This window comes from Schistocerca gregaria, chromosome 9, assembly GCF_023897955.1.
Source record: "Schistocerca gregaria isolate iqSchGreg1 chromosome 9, iqSchGreg1.2, whole genome shotgun sequence".
Lineage (NCBI taxonomy): Eukaryota > Metazoa > Arthropoda > Insecta > Orthoptera > Acrididae > Schistocerca > Schistocerca gregaria.
The window spans coordinates 176008630-176035915 of record NC_064928.1 but is presented as its reverse complement, the minus strand read 5'-3'; positions in this window follow the sequence as shown (position 1 = coordinate 176035915).

Sequence of the window (27286 nt, the reverse complement as noted above, 5' to 3'; positions counted from 1 at the left end):
GCCAGACAAAATCACATAAGGGCCGATGTAGTGGCAACCTTACATCGTGAGAAAACCACATTACATAAAGCTTAGTGAGCTTAAAGCATTGAAGGTGCATCATAGCTTCCTGAGGAAATGGACCACTAAGGTAACCATAAACAGTACAGGTTTAAAGCCTTCGAAAAATTGCGTACAAGCAAGGTTCAACTGGTCGTTCAGTATATTACCGTCTATGAGCTCTAGATGTTTGAAAATTTGCAACTCTTCCCACAGATCTAATCTACGCCCTTTGACTTCTCTGTATAGGATAATAGTGTCTTCTAACTGTTTAGGCGTATCACCGGCTATCAAGAGGTGTTCAGCAAAAGTAGAGCTGAATATGTTCGCTCCTTTTTTTACCTAATAGGTGTTCTTTATATCTTGTTTCCACAGCCCTGCCTGTTTCACCAACATAATATGAAGGACAGTTATTACAGGTTAGTTTGTAAACACCTGAATTGGAAAACCAATCGCTGGCAATATCTACTGAATGTACAAGATTTCTTTTTAAACTGTTATCTGTAGAGAAGGAGACGCTACAGTTGTATTTTTTCCTTAGACGTTTTTTCCTATACGATATATTACTCAAGAAAGGAATGGAAATAATTTTTTTTAGCTTCTTTGCTATCAGTGGGGAGGTTGTTGCTCAAAGTCGAACAGTTTTGGGAAGTTTTCTTACTCAACAAGTAATCAATCATATTCTGATTGTATCCATTATTAGCCGCAATCGCTTTGATGACATTCAATTCTTTTTGTTGATTTGTATAACACGAGGGTTGGAACTTAAATAGTGGCAATTATTTATTCACAACCGATACAAAAGAGTTACAAGTTTGCACCAGAGTTGTGTAGAACCAGTTGCCAGCGATGTGCAAAGTGTAGTATACCGTTATCAGAGCCTGTTCTGTTGATGGTGCGAATGGAGCGGTCTACTGCCTGTCGAATCTCTGGAACCTACGAAGTGGTTCTTTCATCCTCGGGATCAAATCAAAGTCACAAGTGGGGTGTCATCCCTATCAACACACCGAAATCCCAATCGAAATCAGTTGTAGTTGCCACACACTTCTTTATTACAAATACGTTGCGCATAATACATTCACAGTAACCATAATTACAACAAAGATTGTCTTATAGAACACAAAAAAACCTTTAAGATATCTTCCACTTACATTAATTTAAACCATGTCCATGGATCCATAATTAATTCAATACAACTGACAAATAAATCACACCTACTTCATCACTTACATGGAAACTCTTATCTATCTTTTCATCACATCCAAGTTTGGAATTCAACAGACAGTAATATTTCAAGGCTTCCTTGGCCAACTTTTCATTAACACAATACTCATAAAAGCATGCTCATAAAACATGACTAACATAACTATCCCAGTTAAAAGTTCAACAAACACCAAAATTTTAAGGTCTACTCGGCCAACTTTTCAGTAACTAGTACAATGTTAATAAAATCCTGATTCATAAAATATGACTAACGTAATTAACTCACAAAGTTCTGAGCTCAACAAGCCCCAAAACTTTCAAAGTTTACTCGGCGAACTTGAAATTAATTAGAACAATACTACTTGCATATACCAGATTCGTATGATTCCAGTACCTGACTATAACAAGAAGTTCTACCTAAGAAAAACTGAACAGGGGCCGCTACATGAGAATTAGTGATGGACGCGACCACACCAAAAGATTTTAACCAGTACAAGAAATCCACAGGACAAGAAATGAAATAAAAAGGTACCCAACTTTGCGCTACGATTGAGCTTCAGAAACCACAACTGTCCACCGAAAGGATGGAAATACAGGACAGTCAGGAAGTTGGGGGGGGGGGCAGGGCCTTAAATATCACACTGCCACCGTGGCAGTCCGACCCAGTTATCTCGCGGCAACCACTGCCAATTATCTGCAACATAAAACACATCAGCGGCAGAAGATATTTTGAGGCATGAGATACACAATCCTAACTGCACAACTAGTCATCAGTATCTTTCAATGACATACTCCACAAATGAAACCAACAGAATTAATCACCGTGACTTACTTGGGCAGTCAGGGATCTTAAAATTTGGTTAGCCAATCCCTTAAAACCATCTCTAAAATAATGGCATAAAAGTTAGAATAGCAAGAATAATCTCGGCGTACATTTAAAGGCCAGACTAGAATAATGACATAACAGGTAGAATGGGAGCAATATTTCAGCACGCCAAACACAGACTTACGCACTACTCAGTTACTCTTCTAGCTACGTGTTTAGCCATGCTTCGTGTCTGTTTGGTGGGCGTCGTTACACTTCCTTGACCGCCGTCAAGGTATCAAGTGACGACACCAAACTCAGTGATAAGCAACTGGAACAATTCCAAATGGTTTTTAGTACACTTGAGTATTTAGTTAATATGAACACCACCCACCGAATCAACTCGACGACTCCAATTCATTCGGTCTGTGTAACTCGTAGCTAACTCGACGGAACTTGTCCTTCCAACCTCGAGGAAATCCCCATCACCATGGTCAGAAGATTCGCATTGTAACGGTTAAACTCGCAATAGCGGCTGGACACGCTCCTTCGTCATGCCGACTCGGCCTCTAGCCGCGCTGCATACAAACACAGCCCCACGTCACTCCACCTCAGACCGTGGATACCTGCACACCAGCCCCCAGCAGAGCGCGCGTACTCCAGTTAAAATCTCCCACAGCCAAAGAGGAACACAAATAAACATCGATCGGTCAAAAGACAATCGATGGAAACTGGCGCCAGCAACGTACTTCTACATCTACATGGATACTCTGCAAATCACATTTAAGTGCCTGGCCGCGGGGTCCATCGAACCACCTTCACAATTTATTATTCGAATCTCGTATAGCGCGAGGAAAGAATGAGCACCTGCATCTTTCCGTACGAGCTCTGATTTCCCTTATTTTATCTTCGTGATCGTTTCTCCCTATGTAGGTCGGTGTCAACAAAATATCTTCGCATTCGGCAGAGAATGTTGGTGATTGGAATTTCGTGAGAAGATTCCGTCGCAATGAAAGACGCCTTTCTTTTAATGATGTCCAGCCCAAATCCTGTATCATTTCTGTGAGACTTCCATATTTCGCGATAATACACCAGCTCAACAAAGACTTAATTGCGGGAGTATGGTGGATGGTACAGTGCTTCCCAGTCCCATCCACCGAACTGAACAGCAACAGCTTGCTCTGTATGCGCCCGCACATTGTCGTGGAAAATGATGGATGGGTTGCGCAGAAAGTGTTGCAGGTGATGTTCCAAAAACGAACAGTAATACTGTGCACTGACAGTCTGCCGTGGAGGAACGTAATGAGTTAGGATAACACCATCACAGTCGTACACGCGAATCACCGTGACTTTAGACAGCTCCATTCGCACCATCAACAGAACAGGCTCTGCCAACGTATACTACGCCTTCAACATCGCTGGTAACCTAGACAACGCTGGTGACTATTTTGAAGGACAGTAACAGGTGCAAACATGTAACTCTTTCGTATGGGCTCTGAATAAATAGTTGCCACTATTTAGGTGCCAACCCTCGTGTTTACAGCAATTGGAAGTATCTACATTGTCACAGGTTGATTGCATCTAACTTAATATGATGAAGGTACCAAACGGAAACACGGATTACTTAAATATATTCGCGAAACACATCTGTTAAGCAGCATACAAATTCCAATATGAAAACTGCGACAATCCTGTCTCCAAACGAAGGTGTACATTTAAGTTTGTAGCAGTGTTACTTGCCTACTTGATAATTTACACTCCAATAAAGTACAACGACAACTGCAGTCTATTTAATCCTGCAGATTCCCGACCAAAACGGTGACTGGAAGTTGGTGACTATCCCTAGGTTTTCACCCATTCAGAAAAAGTGCGATGAACTTGAGAGAGGCTATCCTCCTGGATTCCAGAAGTGTGAAATCGAACTGAACTACTCCGCCGGCGCGGCACATTATGCTCAGCGTAAACACGGCTGTGGCGCGCTGGCTGTACAATGCAGAAGTGCTGGCCCCTCAGTGCATGCGATGGTGCCAACATCCTGTCGGAAAACGAAGTGGTGGACTCAGTCGCAATGCAATCTGTTGTGGAATTTTAGAACATGTTTTTTGCTCGAGTATCATGTCGTTCTTGGAAACCCAGAATCTACTCTGTAGGAATCAACATGGATTCCGGAAACAGCGATCGTGTGAGACCCAACTCGCTTTATTTGTTCATGAGACCCAGAAAATATTAGATACACGCTCCCAGGTATATGCTATTTTCCTAGACTTCCGCAAGGCGTTCGATACAATTCCGCACTGTCGCCTGATAAACAAAGTAAGAGCCTACGGAATATCAGACCAGCTGTGTGGCTGGATTGAAGAGCTTTTAGCAAACAGAACACAGCATGTTGTTATCAATGGAGAGACGTCTACAGACGTTAAAGTGACCTCTGGCGTGCCACAGGGGAGTGTTATGGGACCATTGCTTTTCACAATATATATGAATGACCTAGTAGACAGTGTCGGAAGTGCCATGCGGCTTTTCGCGGATAATGCTGTAGTATACAGAGAAGTTGCAGCATTAGGAAATTGTAGCGAAATGCAGGAAGATCTGCAGCGGATAGGCACTTAGTGCAGGGAGTTGCAACTGACCCTTAACATAGACAAATGTAATGTATTGCGAATACATAGAAAGAAGGATCCTTTATTGTATGATTATATGATAGCGGAACAAACACTGGCAGCAGTTACTTCTGTAAAATATCTGAGAGTACGCGTGTGGAACGATTTGAAGTGGAATGATCATATAAAATTAATTGTTGGTAAGGCGGGTACCAGGTTCAGATTCATTGGGAGAGTCCTTAGAAAATGTACTCCATCAACAAAGGAGGTGGCTTACAAAACACTCGTTCGACCTATACTTGAGTATTGCTCATCAGTGTGGGATCCGTACCAGATCGGGTTGACGGAGGAGATAGAGAAGATCCAAAGAAGAGCGGCGCGTTTCGTCACGGGGTTATTTGGTAACCGTGATAGCGTTACGAACATGTTTAGCAAGCTCAAGTGGCAGACTCTGCAAGAGAGGCGCTCTGCACTGTGGTGTAGCTTGCTCGCCAGGTTTCGAGATGGTGCGTTTCTGGATGAGGTATCGAATATATTGCTTCCCCCTAATTATACCTCCCGAGGAGATCACGAATGTAAAATTAGAGAGATTCGAGCGCGCACGGAGGCTTTCAGACAGTCGTTCTTCCCGCGAACCATACGCGACTGGAACAGAAAAGGGAGGTAAAGTGCCCTCCGCCACACACCGATGGGTGGCTTGCAGAGTATAAATGTAGATGTAGATGGAGAACACCAAGTCACTCCATCTTCTAATGCTACCATCCCACGAATTCTATCCGGACACCTCCACCACCAAAGTATAAGATGATGGGGACATCTCTGCGACCGAACTGCTTGTTGGTTGGCACATATCCTTGACTAAAACCGAAGTGTCTCTCTGGCTATTGCTATTCTGATCAGATGAAGCTCCGTCTGCCGGACATTTTGTGAACTTTTGTATTTATTTGGTTTTAATAAAACCTCATGTCATTCAAAGCATGTGTGTCAATTTGTACCTCTCTATCTACATTATTCCGTGATTTATTCATTTTTCAAATTTATACTGACTTTTTGATCACGCTGTACATTAGTACATTCATGTTCACAAAATAACAGAACACCTTGGACCACTATAGATAGGACGTTCGTACTCACAGGACATATGCATCTTCTGCAGAAATGATTAGCAATTGAACCAGGTCGGCCTGTGGGTTCAAGATCAATATCGATATCCCGATGCAACACCACCTTCCGTTAAAATGTGTCTGCGGCTCTCGTTGTTGCCATAGAGCGAAGGAAATGGATCAGTGTGACTTGAGCAGACGTGCAGGACGCCTCGCAAACGTATGCGCGAACTGTACTGTCGAACCAGTGAATTTGAAAGAGCGCTCGTTACTGGCATGAGAGAATGTTATCCACCCATCCAGGAAACGGCTACTCGTCTGGGTCGAAGTGTTTCGACAGCGCAACGGGTGCGTGCAGAATGGTTCACGGAAAGCCGTAGAACATGAGATGGGTCAGGTCGCACCACCCAGACCACCCCCGGAGAAGATCGACACCTCATCCAAATGGTATTGCAGGACAGATCAGTGTCCTCCTCGGCTGTGGCGCAGCAGTGGAACAGCGGAAAACATCCTACACTACCAGGGGTGACAGTCCATCACCGGATATTAGGTCGTGCGTTAACTGCACGTCGTCCACTTCTGCACATACCTTTGACAAATGTGCAGAAACGTGTTAGATGGCAAGCAGTAGTGTATGGAACGATGTCACCGGGGCAGGAATGGCATCACATAGTGAGCCGTAGTAATTGAAAAGCGCCCCGCAGCGCGTAGCGTGAAGCAGTCGCCCTCCGTTTCCTGGCGGTGGCGCCGTTGTCGCAATTGAAGGCTTCGGTGTCTTCCTCTAGCGTGAAAGGGGAAAAGTGGGCTGTTCGCGTGGGTTTCATAGGTGGCTGTATAGGCTCTCGTGGAGAGCTGGCAGTCGGGCCATCAAGAAGCGACTTCTATGTCGATGCTAGAGGGACAGCACGCAGACCGCTGCATCAGCGTAAGCGACGCGAGCAGCGTCTCCGTGGTAGGGGGCGTTAACTGCTCGTCGCGAAAGGAATCTCCCTGAGCGTGGGTCCGCGAGGGGCCTGATCTGCAGTTCGGCCGTATGCTGTCGACCGACGAGGATGTTCTGAAAATCGGCGCGCCTTCCTGCGTCCGTTGAAACGGCTGGCAGCGGGCGGCTCGGCACAGCATTTGGAGGTGCTGCGTTGGTTCAGTCCTGGGAGTCGTAACGTACCAGATGTTGAGTGTTATTGTTAACAAATTTTATTAAGTTCATTGAATTCAATTTACGTATTCTTGTTAATTATACCAGCCGTATTTGTTTTTTTTGGGGGGGGAGGGGGGGGGGGGGTTCCCACCATTCATTCACGTCTGCCCACCCGCAGAAAGGGTGGACCTTTTGTCCCCTTTTCTCCCCTTTTGAGAACGAAAGGGGGAGAGTCAGAGTAAATCTGTGGTTCGGATTGCTTCTTTCCCCTCCCAGCTTACCTACGGGTTTATTCGACTGTTAGCCTCTGCCATGTCTGTGAAAGTCTAAGGCACCAATGGCTGTACTGTTTAAAAAGCAAGGCTCCAAGACCTGATCCATTCTCTCGCCTGCCGTAACTAGTACTACTAGACTTACGTATAAAAGGCACTGCAAGAAAGAAGGAAAAATTCCTTTTTGCCTCGTGGTAAGAACTACTCAATTGCATAACTAATTCCTGCTCATCTGGAAGCTGTAACTTACGTAAATTTGTGTTTATGTATATTTGGCTATAATCAAGCAAGGTTGTTAATGTACGCCGCAGTGGATTTTTTTATATTGTTCCTAGTCAGCAAAAACGGTTGTGTGTTTTTCCAATTCAGTACCTTTTAAGGCTTTTACTCAACGTGCTTATCTGTTTTATACAGGTACTTGGTTATTAGTGTGTTTTCTTGCCATGCAAAAGTTTGCCATTTCATTACGGGTAGAAATTGTTTCGTTGAAAGGAGAGTATTGTAAAAGTTCGCAAGGCCTACCTTGCGAGCGTGTGTGTTTGCTGTAAGTTAACTGGCAGAAATGTGTAAAACTTGTTTTTTTATATACTTTGGAAATGTTAATGTTATTAACTGTGAGTGTTCCCCCCCCCCTCCTCCCCCCCCCCTCCCCGTGTGCATGACTCATGCGTTTTGGCTTTTCTATTTTGAGAACTTTTGTAAACAGGATTGTCATTATATTTTGCAGGCAAGTTAGATTCTGTGTCATTTAATGAGCCTGAGTGAGGCTGTTGTGTGCGGCCGTAGCTACGGCTGTTGTAACCAAATGGGAAATTTGTCTGCCCGGAAGTGAAGTCATATATTCAAATTGCATTCATTTATTAATGGAGAGAAATTCACCTGTAATTTAGCTGAGCTTGAAATATTATACAGCGTTGCGTTGTATACGTTAAATTGCTTGCCTGTACTTGCCTTTTCCTGGCGTGAAATTTTTTATAATAATTTAATAATTTAAAAGTCCTTTCCTACCGTAAATTGGGACTTATTCGTTAAATTTTTTTTTAATATCGTGAAGTCTTGCACCAAATTTGAATAAAGAGTGTCACTGAAAATTGTGTGTAATTTCACCAGTTATTCCTTGGCACCTACTTCCACTTTACATTTTGTGTATTAATTCTGATTAATAACCTTTGGTGAACCAGTAGTAATTTTACGGTTCACATAGTGTTTCCAGACGAATTCAGGTCCTGTTTGCTCGAAAATATTGGCACAATTTGGTACGTTACAGACAGAGGGAGCGGGCTCACAGTGGCTGCATTCACACAAGATACAGTTCCAATCCCAAGCCTTACGCTGTTGGACACAATTGGCTACAACCACGAAACACAGTGACTGGCGCTAGTTATGCTCCACTTGCGTCGCTGATATCGACACTCGTCTGGTCTTGTATCTTTGACTGCTCCGCCTCTGGTTTTCCGGCTTGGCGTCTGGCCGGGGTCTCTCTCCGGTCGGCGATCGACGAGGCAACGTGTTTTGAAGGGAAGCCTTCGTCTGCATCCGCGGTGCCTGGGCCTCACCGTCCCCGTGGTTTAGGCGCGCGTCGGGTGTACGGTAGTGAGGCATTCCAGTGGACTTGCAGGAGGGGCTGACGGTGGCTTGTTGTCAACACAGGGCAGTTGTTCCGGTCTGGAGCAGTGGGTGGTGCTCAGCTTCGTGGGTATGGAGAATGTAGAGGGTGAATTGTTGTTAGCTGCAGTGTGTTTTCGATTAAGAGGGTTGAAGGAGACTGGGATCAGTGCAGTGTTGTTGTGCAAAAGAATATGTCTGTGCTGGCCAAAAAGTTACCAAGAGATCATTTTTTAAAAGATGGCACAGTGTTGGACCTAATGAATTCATGCTGGATAAGCAGTACTTATGGTTTTGTGTTCAGTGAAATTTTTGTGTCATTCCTGCTGACTGTGTACTGTGCACAGTTCGTTCATGTTCATGGCACAAGAAAGGGTAACTTGGATTGAAGTATTCTGTTGTTGATTTTCGCTCCCTTTTTAATAGCTTGGTTAGAGTTAGTTAATGTGTCGCACTTTGGTGGGGTATATTTCAGGATTTGGCATTATTAGCTGAGACTGATTGTCGTGTCTTTCCTTCTTTTTTCTGTGTGTTATTATGTTACTATATTATTGTGTTACGCTTTTATTGTAAATTTGGGGAAATTAAGGGGGGGGCAGATTATTTTATTGCGTGCTCTGTTGTGTTGGGTATTAAGTTCTGCATTTTGGTAAACTGATCGCTTAGTGCCTCACTTGTGTCATCTTGTTTATGCGCTCGGAGTTGCTGAAATTATTTAATAAATATACACTGAAGAACCAAAGAATCAGGTACACCTGCCCAGTATCGTGTAGAGCCCCCGCGAACATGCAGAAGTGCCGCAACACGGCGTGGCATGGACTCGAATACTGTCTACAGTAGAGCTGCATGGAATTGACACCATGAATCCTATTGGGCTGTCCACAAACCCGTAACATGGGGTGGAGATCTCTTCCGAACAGCACATTGCAAGGCATCCGAGACAAGCTCGATAATGAGGTCTGGGAGTTTAGTGGCCAGCGGAAGTGGAGCCACTCTGTAGCAATTCCGGACGTGTGGGTCATCGCATTGTCCTGTTGGAATTGTCCAAGTCCGTCGGAATGCTCAATGGACATGAATGGATGCAGATGATCAGACAGATTGCTTACGTACGTGTCACCTCTCAGAATTGTATCTGGACTATTAGGGGCCCCATATCACTCCAACTTCGCATGCCCGACACCATTACAGAGCATCCACCAGCTTGAACAGTTCCATGCTGAACTACAGGTTCCATGGATTCATGAGGTTGTCTCCATACCCGTACACGTCCATCCGCTCGATACAATTTGAAGCGAGTCTCGACCGACGAGGGACCATATTTCCAGTCACCAACGGTCCAATCTCGATGTTGACGGGCCCAGGCGAGGCTAAAGCTTTGTGTCGTGCAGTTGTTCAGGGTACACGATGGGGCCTTCGGCTCCGAAAGCCCATATCGATAATGTTTCGTTGAGTGGTTCTGACACTGACTCTTGTTGATGGCCCAGCACTGAAATCTGCAGCAGTTTGCGGAAGGGTTGCACTTCTGTCACGATGAACTATTCTCTTCAGTAGCCGTTGATCCTGTTCTTGCAGAATCTCTTTCTAGCCGCAGCGATGTCAGAGATTTGATGTTTTACCGGATAGCTGATAATTATGGTACACTCGTGAAATAGTCGTACAGGAAAATCCCCATTTCATCGCTACCTCGGAGATGCTGTGTTCCATCGCTCCCTTCAAACTCACTTAAATCTTTATAATCTGCCATTGTAGCAGCAGTAACCGATCTAACTGCACTAGACACTTGTTCTCTTATATAGGCGTTGCCGACCGCAGCGCTATATTTCAATACGCATCCCTATACCAGTTTCTTTGGCGCTTCAGTGTATTTAAATACTAGCGGCTTCTGGCAACATCTTGTTGTGGTTCAGTCTGGTTAAATGTAGAAGAAAGAAAAGAGAAAGCAAACGTTTCTAACATATGTGAGGACGGGATATAGGCGTACACCCTAATGTCCTGGTCCCCACTCTGTCCATCTCGTCCTCCTGCTGTTTTATTTCCCCCGTCTTCCTGCCCATCACTTTCGTCCCCCCCCCCCCCCCCCTGCCTCTCTCTGTTCATCTTCTCCGCCTCCTCTCTCCATCACTTCCTGTCCCCCGCCCCCGCCCCCCGTCCTTCTCTCTCTCCTCTACCACTTCCTCCCTCTTTCTCTGTCGGTCTTCTCCTCTTCCTCTCTCTCCATTTCCTCCTCATCCCTCTCTCTGTTCATTTCCGCCTTTTCACTTTCCATGTCCATTTCTTCCTACTCCTCTGTCCATCTTCTTTTCTCTCTCTGACCTCGAGCCATGTTTACTGTTACTCCAAATTCAGATTCTCTAGTAGTATTGCAACCATAAATACAACTTTCCTATTTGCTAACAACTTTTCACTATAAGTGACCATTCGTTTATTAAAGAAACTTTGATTTAAATCGGTCGAGTGCTTATGGAAATTTTTGGTAACAAGGTTTCTCTTTTACATACTACATATCTATTTATTGTTATCTATTAAAAATATGTAGCTTTTGTCCATCCGAATGTTTATCAGAGCATTGTCTAAAAATTTGAAGTAAATCGATCAAGACCTATTTATTTATATATAACATACACATACGTATTCGAATACAACACCGTGTCCAAATTTCTAGGCGATAGGTGAAGAACCTTTTTATTTATGTAGATTGCTAAGGATTGACGCCCTCACAACCTCACGCTGCTTTCTATTCAGGCCATTCTTGTGCCACGTCGTCATTAAGAAATGCCTGCCATGCTGCGATTTTTTTCATACGACGAAAGGGGAAGAAGTCGCTGACTGACATGTCAGGAAAATTACTTTGGATGCCCTAAAAATGAGCACCATGGACCCTCCGGCAAACGGCCCTCACCTAGCACCTTGTAATTTCTCTTTCCACAAAATTAAAGACAATATACGTCACTCATTTTAAGTGAAGAAAATACGTCATTATATGAAGCACAGTAACATTATAATAACCTTATTTCTGAATTGCCCCAGGAAGAGAGGCATCATTGCTTTAGGTACTGGTTTCATGGAATGCAAAAGTATATTGATGTTAAAGGGGAATACACACTAAGATAAAAAAATGACGCATCACGAAGTAATTATCTGAATGAAATGGAAATCGGTTGATGTGCTGTACATATACAGACAAACAAATGATTCCGATTTCAGAAAAATTGGATGATTTATTCAGAAGAAATTGAGCAAATCAGTAACGCGTTGGTCCACCGCAGGCCCTTGTACGTGCAGTTATTCGACTTCGTGATGATTGGTAGAATTCTTGGATGTCTTCCCGAGGGATGCCGTGCCAAGTTGTGCCTGATTTGCGAGTGAGATCGTCAAAATCCCGAGCTGGTTTTAGGACCCTACTTAAAATACTCCAAACGTTCTCGGTTGGAGAGACATCCGACGACCTGGCTGGACAAGGTAGGGTTTGGCGAGCAAGAGGACAAGCAGTGAAAACTCTCGTCGAGTGTGCTCGGGCATTATCTTGCTGAAACGTAAGCCAACAATGTCTAGGGCAACGAAGCGGTGTGTAGAATCTACATCTACATCTACATGACTACTCTGCAATTCACATTTAAGTGCTTGGCAGAGGGTTCATCGAACCACAATCATACTATCTCTCTACTGTTCCACTCCCGAACAGCGAGCGTCGTCGAAGTATTGCTGTGCTGTAAGGGTGCAGCGGATGAGAACCGAAGGAGTCCTGATCTGAAAAAAAAAATGGCTCCCAAGACAATAACTTCTGGTTGTCAGTCCGTATGGCGTGCGATAGTCGAGTTCGTATCCCACTGGTGTCCGGGACGTCTCCGGACAGATGTTCGCTGGTCACCTGGCTCAGAAGCGGGACTCATTAGTGAAGAGAATTATACTCCACTCAATGAGATCCCAGGCAGAAGACGCTTCGTTTTGTTGCCCTTGATGGCTTGTCATCCCTGGCATTTCAGCAATATAATGCCCGCCCACATACGGCGAGAGTTTCTGCTCCTTGTTTTCGTACTTGTCAAACCCAGCCAGCAAGACCGCCAGATGTCTCCCCCATTGAGAACGTTTGGAGCCTTCGAACAAGCTCGGGATTTTGACGATCTACCGCTCGAATCAGCCTGAATTTGGCACGGTTACCCTCAGGAGAACATCCAACAACAATGTCAATCAAAACCATCCCATATAACTGCACCTATAACGGCCAGAGGTGCACCAACGCGCTATTGACTTGCTGAATTTGTAAAACTCTTTCTCTTCAATAAGTCACCCAATTTTTCTGAAACTGTAATCATCTGTTTGTCTGTACATATACATCACATCTACCGGTTTCCGTCGCCTTCGGATAATTCCTTGGTAGTGTGTTGGTTTTTGTCTTAGAATGTATTTTGAAAAAGAATAAAATCATTTCCGATTTTTTTAGAAACTAATCCTGGTTGGACTTTCTAAAAACTTTCATTGTCGCCGTCGTGCATTGTTGCCGCAGTGCTCCACGAACGCTGCATGGACTGTTGTAGCGTCATTCCGCTCGAGTTGCAGAAAACGATTTATTGCCCGACGCTTGACTTCACCAGTGGGCTGGATCATTTTGCTTTGGCGCGTGCTGGAGTACTGTGGCGCCGAAATTCCATTGGTTCCAGGACTGCAGACGCGTGCCACAGCAGCTGGAACCTCTCTTGTCAAATGCTCAAATGTGTGTGAATTGCTAAGGGACCAAACTGCTGAGGTCATCGGTCCCTAGACTTACACACTACTTAAACTAACTTATGTTAGAACAACACACACACCCATGCCCGAGGCAGGACTCGAACCTCCAGCAGCCTTTCCCAACACGATGAGCGCCTGTTTAGTGTACTTAAGTTGCGCTCCTCTGTTTTCGACGGGCAGCTCATGTGACATGCGGCTCGGAGTGCTATCGCCGTGCAGAAAGCATTTATCAGGTCCCTTCCTGCCGGGTGCATGGCGTAACTTCTGCGAAACTTGCACACCGGAAGCCACAGCTGCGTTACGTCCTAGCGACACCTAATAATAGCGGAGCAGCGCTGTGGACCCAAATCTATTCACCTCAACATTCCGCGAGCCACCTTACGGTGTGCGGTGGAGTGTGCTTCGCATTCCACCGTCACTTCCTCTCTTTCCTGTTTCAGTCAAAAATGGTGTGTACGAGCTCTAAACTCTGATTTTACCTTCATCGTCTTTTCGCGATATAAGGCTTTTGATATCGTTCCCCATAGGCGGCGTATAATCAGGTGACGTGCCTACGGAGCATCGTTTCAGTTGTACGACTGGATCGTGATTTTGTGTCCGAAAGATAATTGGCGGAAAGTCATCGAGTTGGCTTTCCCCAAGGAAGTGTTATAGACGCTCTGCTGTTCTTAATATATGTAAACGATTTAGGAGACAATCTGGGCAGCCATCATAGACTATTTGCTAATGATGCTGTCATTTAGCGTCTATTAAAGTCAGCAGAAGATAAAAACTAACTGCACAATGATTTAGACAAAATTTCTGTATGGTCCGAAAAGTGGCAATTTTTTGTATCCCGCCTGGAAGGCGGCGCGTGGGACTGCTCCTGTAAACTGAAGGGTAGGCAGAATGTAGGAAGTGAGTAGGAGCAGGAAAAGGTGAAGTGCTAGGTACTGCAATTAGGTTATAACTCTTTTACTGAGGTATGAACATGAACAACTGAAATTATTACTTAACTTTGCGTACAGATGAGCACGTAGGCGCAAAGCCGTTCATGTATCAAAGCTAACAGCTACTAGAAGTCACGAAGGCAAATCTGTAGTGGCTCGCCCACTAGGGAACAGAAACAATGTTGCTTGGTCGTCTACTCGGAATCAAATGGGTAGAATCTGGAGCGGCGCTCGTAGAGCTGCACAGCGCCGGCTACAGGGCGCTGTCGTCGGTGTCGTAGTGCCAACCTAAGAACTTGAACCTACGCCGTGGCATCTTACCTATAGACATCACACAATTGACCCCAAATAATGAAAAGTGTGAGATCATCCAGAAGAGTACTAAGGGGAATCCATGAAATTTCGGTTACGCGACAAATCACACAAATCTAAGAGCTGTGAATTCAAGTAAATTGTAGAGAAGGGCCGGCAGGTGTGGCCGAGCAGTTCTAGGCGCTTCAGTCTGGAACAGCGCTACCGCTACTGTCGCAGGTTCGAATCCTGCCTCGGGCACGGATGTGTGTGATGTCCTTAGGTTAGTTAGGTTTAAGTAGTTCTAAGTTCTAGGGACTGATGACCTCAGATGTTAAGTCCCATAGTGCTCAGAGCCATTTGAACCACCTTTTTGTAGAGAAGGCGAAACGAAGACTGCAATTTACTGGCAAAATGCTCAGAAAATGCAACAGGTCTGCTAAAGAGATTGCTTACATTACGTTTTTCCGCCCTCTTCTGGAGTATGACTGTGCAGTATGTGATCCGCATCACATAGGATTGACAGAGGACATCGAAAAAGTCCAAGGAAGGTCAGCTCGTTTTGCACTACCGCGTAATATGGGACAAAGTGTCAAGATTTGATGCACTAGTTGACGTGGCGATCATTAAAACAAATGCGGTTTTCGTTGCGGTGAGATTCAATCTACAACTGTCTCCGAATGTAGAAATATTGTGTTGGCAGCCGTCTACGTAGGGAGTAATGATCATTGTAATAAAATAAGAGAAATCAGATCTCGCTCGGGAAGAATTAAGTGTTCGTTTCTCCCGCGATCTTTTAGAGCATGGAACGGAAGAAAACTAGTGTCAAAGTGGCGAACCTTTTGCCAGGCACTTGAGTGTGAATTGCAGAGTATTCATGTAGATTTAAGTATAGATGTGTAAACAAAATATTTGTTGACTAGCCTAGGAACGCACGCACTTGAACAGCTAACCACGGCGAGACGCACCACTCCACTCTTGCAGCCACTCTCGGTGAAGTTTGTTGAGCATCTCCTGACACGCTTTGCCGCTTACTATACGAACCCTTGAGGAACCGCGCTGTTCTTCTTTGGATCTTGCCTGCTTCCTCTATCAGCCGTACCTGGTTAGGGTCCCAGAATGAGCAGCAATTACGGAGGTATTGGTCGAACAAGCGTTTTGTAACCTACCTCATTTACAGGTGGAATTCACTTCCTGATGGTTCTTCCGTTGAATCTTTATCTGAATTCTGCATCTGATGCGATGAGTTTTACGTTGTTCCGTTTTAAATCGGTCCGTACGCATTCTTCCATATATTTAATAGATTTGATTGTATCTAGTGTTGTTCAGCAATAGTGCAATCAAACAGCAAAGGAGTATCCGCTCGTTTTTGTGCAATAGCTTACGTAGTAGTTTACGCTTAGGATAAATTGCCAAGCGCTGCATAATGCGAGGTCTTCCAGCTACAGATGCCTAGTCTTGCGATTTTTCTACACATAACAGCATCATCCATGAACGGTTCATCGAACTTTCATGACTATCCACAACGTGTTTTATGCTGGTTGACTCCGTGACGTCGCTACAAACTTTCAGGGGTGATGTAGAAGTGTAAATGTTTTAATTTGAGGCAAGAGACCCCGGTCTCGAAAAATCGTTCTCATACCTCTGATGAACCGGTATTGTTCTTCTTATCGTCATAGGATAGGCGTCTTTTAAAGCTGATACAGGCCTTGGAAGGCCCAATGGTACCGACCGGCTGCCGTGTCATCCTAAGCCCATAGGCGTCACTGGATGCGGATATGGAGGGGCATGTGACCAGCACATCGCTCTCCCGGCCGTATGTCAGTTTACGAGACCGGACCCGCTAATTCTCAGTCAAGTAGCTGTTCAGTTTGCCTCACAAGGGCCGAGTGCACCCCGCTTGCCAACAGCGCTCGGCAGACCGGATGGTCACCCATCCAAGTGCTAACCCAGCCCGACGGCGCTTAACTTCTGTGGTCTGACGGGAACCGGTGTTACCACTGCGTACCTTGAGAATAAAGAGCACTTTTGCAGTAGAAGAGATGGGTTTCAAGATGGGTTTCACAATAGACAGGATAAACAATGCCCCTTGCTCTTAAGGTATGGAGTCCGGAGCCCATGTTTACAGAACGTTTTTCTCCTTAATTAGGTCCGTACAAGACTTCTGAAAACCCCTACCCTACAGTCTTAGCAACATAAGTCCCTGTGCATGTATGCCACTGTCACATGTATCAAACAGTTTTTCGCTTATAGCTTTTGGCCTATCATTCCAGGATCTGGGTCCTTTATCTTAAATTAATACTTTTTCCCTTCTCCATCATCACTGAAAGTTTGCAGCATCACCACGGACTTACCCTGCACATGTTGTGGGAAGCAGTGGGCACGCCCGAGGTAACTTCTACGTCTGAAAATTTCTTTCCGTCAGGAATAGCATGCAGTGTTCTGTTTGTTGGGAATTCTATCCAGTCTCAGAGCTGGCCCTACGTTTCGCTCGCTCCTATTTCGTTCACTAGGCGAACAACTTTCCACAAGTCAAGGAACACGGCATTAACCTTGGAAGCGATATCTACGCTCCTCTGGGTCTCGTGAACAAACTGAGGGAGCTGGGTGTCATACAATGGCTGTTTTCGGAAGCCATGTTGGTACTTACCAAGTAGATTTTCTGCTTCCAAGAAGGTCATAAGACGCGAGCATAAAATGTGATCGACGTGTCTGTCGCCGTGGCTTTATGAGTCGATCTTTCAAAACATTTAGCCGCCCGATATTGCCGAGCGGTTCTAGGCGCTTCAGTCTGGAACCGTGCGACCGCTACTGTCGCAGGTTCGAATCCTGTCTCGGACATGGATGTTTGTGATGTCCTTAGGTTAGGTAAGTTTAAGTAGTTATAAGTTCTAGGGGACTGATGACCTTAGATGTTAAGTCTCATAGTGCTCAGAGCCAGCCATTTCAAAACCTTTATCCGAAATTGTTGAGGTGAACTCCTTTTGTAAAATATCAGTTTTTTGGCAACTAGTGTTTCACACGGTATTTGTAGCCGGTAAGTCTGACAACACTGTGTCCGCCTCTTTCGCCTCCATCTGCATTTCACCGCCATTAACGCCCGCGTCAAGCAACGGTCTTTCCACGGGCACGGAGAAGTTATCGCTCTCCAACTGTAATTTGGCACGTTATGGGTGGAGACTGCGGTGAGCGTCAGGGTTTAATGCGGGACTTGACCTTTGCATAACACAGTTACAGAAATTAAATTTGAAACACTTCGCAAGAATTCCGCACTCGTACTAAACCTCCAGAAATGTCTCAATTTATCCAGTGAGTCTGTAGGGGCGTACAGTATAACTGACTACGCTTTCCAATACGAGTTTAAAATTTAGCCAGTTCATCCTTGAACTGACTTAGTGAGCCGCCGCTTAGGAACCCTTCCGACCTGTTGCGTGGAGATCTCTCGCCGTTTCATGGCCCCTTTCAGAGCCATACCAGCGCCGTCGGGTCTGAAAGAGTAATACTACTGTTAATTTTTATGTAATGAAACGGGAAGATATTTTTTTGAGCACAAAATGTTTTCACGGGATGCCATTACGGTGCGTTTATTTGAGAGACACCGTAAAATGAACCATTCACACCAACCATGGATCTAGGGGGGAAGGCGCGGTGGTGATGGTGGTGGTGGCGGGGGGGGGGGGGGGGGGGGTGAAAAGTACCCCTGTTGGTTTTTCAACGTTTTTGAACACATTCTGAGTTGATTTCTGATTTTTGAATGAGTACGTGATGTCTCTGTCAGGGGAGACCCCATCGCATCAAGAAATAAAAAGCTTTTACGCAGACAAAAGCGGACAGGACTACACGATCTGAGCAGAATAAACCCGAACTGGTGAATGCCAGTCGCTGTCGACGTGATTGATTGGGTGTGCGAATGATCAGCGTTGTTATAGTTATTAGCGAAATCCATAGATTTAGACTACCAGAGTGGAAATAAACGGCTAGCTGGAATAACAGGCAAGAAAGATTACGTATTATCTTCTCGGCGTATCCAAGAAAACGAAATCTCAAGACAAAATTTTTGCCAGTCGCTCCACCACTAAGGGCCAGTTGTACAGTCCCCACATAGCAGCCGCTTAAGTTCGATTCTCGGATAGCGCGGAAAACGCGTTGTACGATCACGTAATAACGCCTAATCGGAGAATAAGCGCTGTATAATTAAACTGGTGACTCTGGCAAGGTTAGTGAAGCTAACTGGAGAATGAGTTTTGACAGTTGTAACAATAGTTATAGAATTAGTGGTGGCAAGATTGTTTGTTAGAACGAGGAAGGAGAAAAAACGGCGATATCACACAAATTTAATGAAAGAATATGACGATTCCAAATTTACACAAAAATTTCGTACTTCTACTTTTCGATCTCATGCTTAACAAACTGGAGTGTATGAATGAAATTTGAAACTATAAACATAAAACTTTTTAGAATGAGATTTTCACTCTGCAGCGGAGTGTGCGCTGATATGAAACTTCCTGGCAGATTAAAACTGTGTGCCCGACCGAGACTCGCACTCGGGACCTTTGCCTTTCGCGGGCAGGTGCTCTACCAACTGAGCTACCGAAGCACGACTCACGCCCTGCATGTCTCGCAGGAGAGCTTCTGTAAAGTTTGGAAGGTAGGAGACGAGGTACTGGCAGAAGTAAAGCTGCAAGCACCAGGCGACGTGCTTGGGTAGCTCAGTTGGTAGAGCACTTGCCCGCGAAAGGCAAAGGTCCCGAGTTCGAGTCTCGGTCGGGCACACAGTTTTAATCTGCCAGGAAGTTTCATAAAACTTTTTGTTTGTCGTAGTCCTAATAAACATTTGATATTCGTACTTCATGAATTATATTCTGTCGTGTTATTTATGTAAATGAGGTACATAAAAAATGACCATTTGTGACAAACCAGTCTCGCTAATTAGGCGTGTGTTATAACTGCAACAATATTAGAAAGTCCAATTTCGTTTTATTCAGAAGATAGTGAAAAACAGACGTAATCAAACCGAGAAAGCACACCCCTATTGGGTGCTATTCGTATTAACAGCTTTTTCAGGAGTAGACCACGACATTTTGATTTTTCATGTAGTAAAACGTTTGACGGACTTTGATGAGGAAATAGATTTTCTTAGCAGAAAGGAAAGCACGCTATGTAAAGCTGTAGCAAGATTAGAGAAAAAAATGCTGGGACCTAAGGAATGAATAAATGTGTACTGTCTTGGTTCTCTCTTGTCTTTACTGGTTTTATACACTACTAACCATTAAAATTGCTACACCAAGAAGAAATGGAGATAACAAACGGGTATTCATTGGACAAATATATTTTACTACAACTGACATGTGATTACATTTTCACGTAATTTGGGTGCATAGATCCTGAGAAATCAGTACCCAGAACGCCTGGGCATTGACTAAAACAGAGCTTTGATGGCGTGTACAGGTACAGCCGCCCATGCAGTTTCAATACGATACTACAGTTCATCAAGAGTAGTGACCAGACGTTTTCAATTGCTGAGAGATCTCGACAATGTACTGGCCAGGGAGCAGTAGAACGTTTTCTGTATCCAGAAAAGGCCCTTACAGGAACAGCAACATGCGGTCGTGCATATTCCTGCTGGAATGTAGCGTTTCGCAGGGATCGAATGAAGGGTAGAGCCACGGATAGTAACACATCTGAAATGTAACGTCCACTGTTCAAAGTGCCGTCAATGCGAACAAGAGGTGACCGAGACGTGTAACCAATGGCACCCCATACCATCACGACCGGTGATACGCCAGTATGGCGATGACGAATACACGCTCCCGATGTGCGTTCACCGCGATGTCGCCAAACACGGATGCGACCATCGTGATGCTGTAAACAGAATCTGGATTCATCCGAAAAGTGACGTTTTGCCAATCGTGCACCCAGGTTCGTCGTTGAGTACACCATCGTGGGCGCTGCTCTCTGTGATGCAGCGTCAAGCGTAACCGCAACCATGGTCTCCGAGTTGATAGTCCATACTGCTGCAAAAGTCGTCGAACTGTTCGTGCAGATGGTTGTTGTCCTGCAAAGGTCCCCATCTGTTGACTCAGGGATCGAGGCGTGACTGCACGATCCGTTACAGCCATGCGGTTAAGATGCCTGTGATCTCGACTGCTAGTGATACGAGGCCGTTGGGACCCAGCAAGGCGTTCCGTATCACCCTCCTGAACCCACCGATCCCATATTCTTCTAAGTCATTGGATCTTGACCAACGCGAGCGGCAATGTCGCGATACGATAAACCGCAATCGCGATAGGCTACAATCCGACATTTATCAAAGTAGGAAACATGATGGTATGCATTTCTCCTCCTTACACGAGGTATCACAACGTTTCACCAGGCAACAGCGGTTAGCTGCTGTTTGTGTATGAGGAATGGGTTGGAAACTTTCCTCAAATCAGCTTGTTGTAGGTGTTGCCACAGGTGCAGCATTGTGTGAATGCTCTGAGAAGCTAATACTTTGCATATCACAGCATCTTCTTCCTGTCGGTTAAATTTCGCGTTTATAGCACGCCATCTTCGTGATGTAGCAATTTTAATGGCCTGAAATGTTTTTCTTCTTTTCAACTTTGCGTCACACAAAGAGAAAGTTCTTTGCTAATATGCAATAAAGAGTGCTAATTTTCTGAAGATTTCTTATTCTTCCGGTTACAAGTAATGCCATCCAGTATTAACTGCGAGTTGTTTTTTTTTTTTTTATTTTTTTTTATTTATTTTTTTTTTTTTAAAAAAGGAGGGTAGGATATCATGCTGGGCTACTGAGAGTGGGGGAAGCACCACAGGACATTTTAATTTCCACTGCCCTCAATGTAAGTTTGATGGCTTCCATTACAAGATATAAACTTTTGAATACCGCAGAGAGAAATACAGTGACGTGCGATGGAAGAATGCTGTGTGAAGACGCGTGGCACGGCAATCTGACACACGTAAGACCAAATAACATGTGTCACATTTCCTCGAGCGTATATATTTTATGTATCAGACTCTTCAGAAAGATCTGCGCTTCAAAACGAACATTTTTTTTTAATTTTTTAATGTCCTACCTCAATCACTGTAATATGAGAGGGTGCCACTATAAAGTTTGTGCGCTGATTCGGAAATATTCTAGATCCGGAGCTGGTTCACACTGATTATACGCTATTAACGGTACGAGAGTATGGCCTACAGCATGAATGGATCGAAAGGCAAACTGTCGACGAGTGCTGAGCATGTCACAGTCCGTGACTTGAGGATACAATCGGTATAGTTCGTACAAGATCGTACATTTTCGGTTTTGCCAAAGTTATTCATTTATTTATACTATCAAAGTTTCCTGGCATTGTAAAATTACTGAACGACAGTATTTATGGCCCGTAGACTCCTCATAATATCTGAGTGGGAAAAGGAAACTTTCGTTAGCAAATATTTAGTATAATAACAATTACTTGATTCGCCCCAGAATGAATGTACATTTCCTACGTATCTCTTTACGAGCGATTTTTGCATCGGCATCTTACCCCAGTGGCTCTGAAGGCGTCAGATGGCCAACCGCCTCTGCTAATCAAGGTGGGAACCTACCGCTCGCTCCTTAGTCCATAGGTACTGCTGCGCTGATACGTTTACTTCACGCAATTGGAAAAACAAAACTAGAAATAAAGTAAAATGCGCTCTTTTCTTCAAATAAGGGATATCCCAAAATTTTCCTCAAATGCAGTTACAACTGTCAGATCAACAAACATCGAGAACCTGCAAAGAAGACAGCGTTTGAAAACTGATTTTCAAAAGTTCGAGGGAATGGAGCCCGTACTAGCTTTCATAGCTCAACTTCTCGAGAAAGTGGATGTGGAAGATATTTCAAATAAAATGAGTGCTCTTTTCTGTTGTACTGAGACCGGACCTCAAAAGGAAGTAAATCGATTTCAAAATGACATTCGTTAAAGTCAGAACACAGTGAAGATAACTTTCGGAAATTAGTGAACGTAAAACCTACCCTAACACCGGAAAGCGGAATCGCAAGTTTTGTCGATTCTTGGGTCAACTAATCTGCGTGAGGCGGCGTTTTCAACGATGAACACAACGAAATCTAAGGGTAGAACTTAACTGACTGATCCTCGTGTTTCAGACAGTATAAAAAATGGCTCTGACAAATTGTTCATCAGATTGTAATAAACTCGGAGATGACATGTAAAGCCAAGTATCACACCAAGCTTTTTTTACCATTTGTGATACCGCATATGTTAATTTTTTTCACAGTGTAATGTGAAAATTGGATAGTTGGCCTACAACTTTTGATGAACAGAAAGTACCCTTTAATGTTTTTTCGTGTAATTACAATGATTTATTTATGGCTAATGTTCTGCATCAAACCAGTCTCAGGACTGAAGACCATAACAACAACAAGGTTCTAATTTTGTGCTTGAACAGTTACGAAGTTTTAAGTCAGCAGCCCTCTAAATGGACTAAATTGCGTGTAGTAACACAGCTGCCATACACTGCTACTACACTACTGGCCATTACAATTGCTGCACCACGAAGGTGACGTGCTACAGACGCGAAATTTAACCGACAGGAAGAAGATGCTGTGATAGCCAAATGATAAGCTTTTCAGAGCATTCACACAAGGTTGGCGCCGGTGGCGACACTTACAACGTGCTGACATGAGGAAAGTTTCCAACCGTTTTCTCATACATAAACAGCAGTTGACCGGCGTTGCCTGGTGAAAGGTTGTTGTGATGCCTCGTGTAACGAGGAGAAATGCGTACCATCACGTTTCCAACTTTGATAAAGGTCGGATTGTAACCTGTCGCGATTGCGGTTTATCGTATCGCGGCATTGCTGCCCGCGTTGGTCGAGATCCAATGACTGTTAGCAGAATATGGAATCGATGGGTTCAGGAGGGTAATACGGAACGCCGTGCTGGATCCCAACGGCCTCGTATCAGTAGCAGTCGAGATGACAGACATCTTATCCGCATGGCTGTAACGGATCGCACAGCCACGTCTCGATCCCTGAGTCAACAGATGGGAACGTTTGCAAGATAACAACCATCTGCACGAACAGTTCGACGACGTTTGCAGCAGCATGGGCTATCAGCTCGGAGACCATGACTGAGGTTACCCTTGACAATGCATCACAGACAGAAGCGCCTGCAATGGTGTTCTCAACGACGAACCTGGATGCACGAATGCCAAAACTTAATTTTTTTCGGATGAATCCAGGTTCTGTTTACAGCATCATGATGGTCGCATCCGTGTTTGGCGACATCGCAGTGAACACACATTGGAAGCTTGTATTCGTCATTGCCATACTGGCGTATCACCCGGTGTGGTTGTATGGGGTGCCATCGGTTACACGTTTCGGTCACCTCTTGTTCGCATTGACGGCGCTTTGAACAGCGGACGTTACGTTTCAGATGTGTTACCCGTGACTACCCTTCATTCGATCCCTGCAAATCCCTAGATTTCAGCAGGATAATGCTCGACCGCATGTAGCAGGTCCGGTACGGGTCTTTCTGGATACAGAAAATGTTCGACTGCTGCCCTGGCCAGCACATTCTCCCGATCTCTCACCAAATGAAAATGTCTTGTCAATGGTGGCCGAGCAACTGGCTCGTCACAATACGCGAGTCACTACTCTTGATGAACTGTGGTATCGTGTTGAAGCTGCATGGGCAGCTGTACCTGTACACGCCAGCCAAGCTCTGTTTGACTCAATGCCCAGGCATGTCAAGGCCGTTATTACGGCCAGAGGTGGTTGTTCTGGGTACTGATTTCACAGGATCTACGCACCCAAATTGCGTGAAAATGTAATCACATGTCAGTTCAATATATATGTCCAATGAATACCCGTTCATCATTTGCATTTCTTCTTGGTGTAGCAATTTTAATGGCCAGTAGTGTAGGATTGCACTGAGTTCCTTTCGCATTCTCTGTGTAGACTAATGTAGCTATCCCATCAGCACCGATCACCTTCCTCTTTTAGCAATTTTAGTTCATTTTCCGTCCCACGGTGACTTATTTCGATATTACATCCAGTCTCATACGTTACAAATCACTGTGAAGTGCGTAGCAGAGGATATTTCCTATCGTCTCACTTATTGGGGCTTTTTGCCGTTGCATTCGCGTATGGAGCGCGAGAAGAATGATTGTTTCAGTTATTTATTCTAATCTTGTTCTCACGTTCCCTGTGGGAGTGACACTTAGGGGGTTGTAATATATTCCTAGAGTCATCATTTAAAGTAGCTTCATAAAACTTTGCAAGTTGGCTTTCTCGGGATCGCTCGGTTCTATCTTCGTGAGCCAGCCAGCTCAGTCTTTTCTATACCTCTGTGACACTTCCCCGTGCTTCAGACAAATCTGTGACCATTCGTGCTACCCTTCTCTGTATACGTTCACTACCCCCTGTTAGTTCTGACATGGCTCCCATACAATCGAGCAATATTGCAGGATTGGTCTCATTTACAAGCAATCTCATCTGTAGGCTAGTTTCATTTGCATATTATTTGAATTGTACCTTTCCTTTCTGGGAAATAAAAAAAAGAGAAATATTTAAATCGAGTTCAAATATGCAGCACATAAATAAAGGTTTGTCTCGTGTGAGACACGCTGCAAATACTTTGGCAAGATGTAACTGGATATGTAATACATATCTAGGAATAAGTATATGAGTTCTTTTCATATCTGTTATTCATGAAGTTTTCGTGCCACTGCTCGCGATGTATCAGGTCCTGGTGGTTATTGTACTTCGCCATTGGTTGAAAGCTCATTGACGGTAAAAAGACTTTTATCATTCCCTCGCAAAAGTCGTAACAAATAACAAATTTCTTGTGGGACATTTGATAAAAAACGGTAACAAATGTTTAACCAGTCTTCATGAAGAAAAAAATGTATATTTGATAACAAATGGTAACAAATGTTTAATCGGAATCTGTAGATTCGACTTGTGGTTGGTTAAATATTTAAATGGCACCATGAGATGAGTAATCAGACGTTCCCCCTTCAGACAATGTGAGCACAATATCCTGGTACACGCATCTGGAAAATAACAACTCATAAACACGCTAAAATATGTTTGTGACATTCAAAAGGAGTACTATAATAATGAGAGTGATTATTATTGATGGAAATTTACGTAACATAATGAACGGCAGTTTACCTTTTCGTCTCACAACACCAAGACAGAAGTAAGCCGGGTAAGAGGAAGTATGTACTTCGTGTCTTCACTCGGTTGTTTTACAGAAAAATTGAATGTGTCGCAGTGAGATTTCTTTTTAATCTTGTACAAATATCGTCGATGGACTCCTTTTCACTAATTTCTAGATAAACGTTATCATTGTATAATACATGCTATGTAACAATGTATTAGGTCAATCTGTAACATAGGAGGGATGCCAACCGACTTCCAGAAATGCGCCAGCCGCGGTGGTCTCGCGGTTCTAGGCGCGCAGTCCGGAACCGTGCGACTGCTACGGTCGCAGGTTCGAATCCTGCCTCGGGCATGGATGTGTGTGATGTCCTTAGGTTAGTTAGGTTTAAGTAGTTCTAAGTTCTAGGGGACTAATGACCACAGCAGTTGAGTCCCATAGTGCTCAGAGCCATTTGAACCAGAAATGCATTATGGTTCTTATACCGAAAAGACGGCAGCTACAAAATGTGAATAGCACTGAACCTAAAGGCTAATATCGTATGCATCAAAGATTCTTATTAAGATAATTGAAAAGTAGGTGGAGAATACACTGAGTGAAGGCCAGTTTGGATTCACGAGGGGATTAGGAACAACAGAAGCGATTCTGGCGCTGAGGCTCCTTATCGAAAAGCAAATACCGAAAAATAAACCAACCTATACTGCCTTTGTAGACCTGGAGAAGGCATTTGATAATCTTATCTGGTAAGATATGTTCAGAGTGTTGAAGAAAGCAGCTGGTGATTCACAACTTCTGTGAGAACGAAGTGACTGTGATTAGGACCCAAAATTAGAAAAGCTGTGAGACAAGGATGTGTTCTTTATCCTCTTATGTTCAATGTTTACGTGCAGGAAGATGTAGACCAAATTCATGAAAGTGCTGAGTTGTGGATCAAAATTAGTGGGCAGAAGATAGAAACTCTACGTTACCTAGGTGATATTGCTGTGATCACGGAGACGAAAGAAAATCTAAAGAAGTTCCTCAGCACAATGGAAAGGATTTTCTGCAGTCAGTCTGGTATGAGAAGAAACAAAGCCGAAAGCAGCGGTATGTAGTGCAGTAGAAGAATATCAACCTTTAAGAACAAAAATAGGAAGAGAGGAGCTATAAGTTGTAGAGGAATGTATGTGGGAAGCAAGGTTATAAGGGATGGTAGAAATTGTGAGCAGAACACAACAAGTGAAAATTTAATTTGAGAAAGAAGTTACTCATCAGCAAGAACATCACTTCGTAAATAAGGAAAACATTTGTTTAGAGTGTGGCAACATACGGGTGTGAAATTTGGGGAGTAAGAAAACAAGAGGGAAGATGCCAAAAGTCCTGGAGATATGGTGGTACAGGAGCAAGATCAGCTGGAGAGGAAGAGTCACCAATGAAGTGGT